This window comes from Pterocles gutturalis, unplaced genomic scaffold, assembly GCF_000699245.1.
Source record: "Pterocles gutturalis isolate BGI_N339 unplaced genomic scaffold, ASM69924v1 scaffold9613, whole genome shotgun sequence".
NCBI classification, from domain to species: Eukaryota; Metazoa; Chordata; class Aves; order Pterocliformes; family Pteroclidae; genus Pterocles; species Pterocles gutturalis.
In genome coordinates this window covers 2002-3726 of record NW_010123007.1, presented here as the reverse complement: position 1 = coordinate 3726, position 1725 = coordinate 2002, and the positions used below count along the sequence as shown (strand labels likewise).

Sequence of the window (1725 nt, the reverse complement as noted above, 5' to 3'; positions counted from 1 at the left end):
GGGCTTGGGGCTCACCATCCGCCCCGTGCACCAGGGATCCCCCCCCAGGATCCCTCCTCCACACTGGGGAGTGATGGGGAGTCACACGGCAAATGCATCTAATGAGCAGTCCCAAAAGGCTTTAATTATTATTTGGAAATAGCTGAAAAGTAACCCCACATTTGCATTTTGCGTCCATTTAGCTTAATAAATGGGCTCATTTCTGCAGAAAGATGCTCATCAGACCATTTGTTTCCTTAAGTGTGCGAGGACCGGGGCTCTATATTTAGCACACGCCACAGCCTCAGCCCGTAATTGCCAGCGCTCCCGGCGATGTTGTGACTGGGAGGATTTGCTGCTGTTGTCACAGCCGTGCCCATCTCCCCCACTCCGGTGCACGAGGCGGGGATGTGCCCGGCTCCAAGGGCGGCTGGCGCTGCACACAGACACCCGGAGCACCAGGCATCCTCTGACCTGCTGGAAGGAGCGAGATTTCCTCCGGAGAAATGACCCCAACCCCACCGAGCGACTCCCTGCGTGCCCCGAAGGTCCCCGAGCCCTGAACGGTGCCTGGAAAAGCCGGGTCCTTGCTGCAGGGCTGGGCTGAGCACACCTGCATTCACCCCAGCCCACGCTTTCACCCAGGAGAGCTGATTCTGCAGCAGGAAAAGCAGTCCTGGGTGCCCATGGGCACTGCATGGAGCATCAGAATCACGGGCCAAGTGTGTGCCCCGGCCCCTGACCTGTCCCGGGGCATCTCCTCTTCTCCAGGTGTTGTCCTGCCAGAACAGCGTGCATGGGTCACAGCTGGTGGGATGGCTCAGGTCTAATTATTCGTAAGTGGAATGAATTAAACCTTATTGGGGATGAATTATTTGGAGCACGGGATCCAGGGATGCCGAGGGGTCTATGTACAATGCTAAAGCCTTCCCACCGGGGCAGAGTTTTGCTCCCCGAGCCAGGTCTGAATCACTGCAAGGATGATTCCAGGGTGTTCCTAAAACATTTTGTTCTGGAATCACTCAAAGACAAACCTGCTCCCAGCTAGCTTCCTCCGGTGACGATGAGCATCGAACACGCTATCTAGCACCGAATCACTCCGCCACCACTCTGCTCTGCCATCAGCCCCCCCACCTGCAAAGCTGGGCTCAGGGAGCCCGGAGCAGGGATGTCACGGTGCAGGACCATTCCCGTGCTGGGTGGGCATCCCCACAGGATTCCAGCTGCTCTGGAGCCACCAGCGGGTACAGACGGATGCAGTGGCCTCGCGCCAGGGACTGTCAGCCGCTGCGAGAGGGACCATATGTGCGAGTTCCTGCCTGGGGAGGACAAGTTCCTGCTTTCATCAGAGACTGCACCAGTGTCAGCTCCGAAAGAGGCTGCTGGGGAGACAGGAGGGATCCACGGTTCAGGCTGCCAGCCGCGCTCACTCACTAGAGCATCTCTTTAGGGAAATCCTATTTCCTGCCAAGAAGATTCAAGAATTTCAAAAATAAATATAATTTAAGCAAGCATTTGGAGAGCTGGCTGCTCCGTGGCTCCCAGGGCTGCGCTGGCATGACTGGTCGTGGTTCACAGGTGTGGAAACTGAGGCAGGATGGTCCCTGGGGCCATGCGCTTTCCCTGTGCACCGCCATGGGTCCTGGCACCTGGGACGGGAGGCAAGGGCGAGGGGTAGCCCAAAGCCCAGGATTACTAGCCCTTGCGCTGTGCTGTGCCCCATTTCCCAGCCCCAGGGTGAGGGGC

The 1725-nt window shown here is 57.9% G+C and overlaps 1 protein-coding gene across 1 annotated transcript in view; it reads right to left on the bottom strand.

Moving 5' to 3' along the window:
- The window catches only part of LOC104464888 (seizure 6-like protein), a gene marked incomplete at both ends in the record, with an annotated part of 8224 nt that overhangs the window by 4603 nt on the left and 1896 nt on the right, over positions 1-1725 (bottom strand). The gene's annotated exons all lie outside the window — the stretch shown is intronic.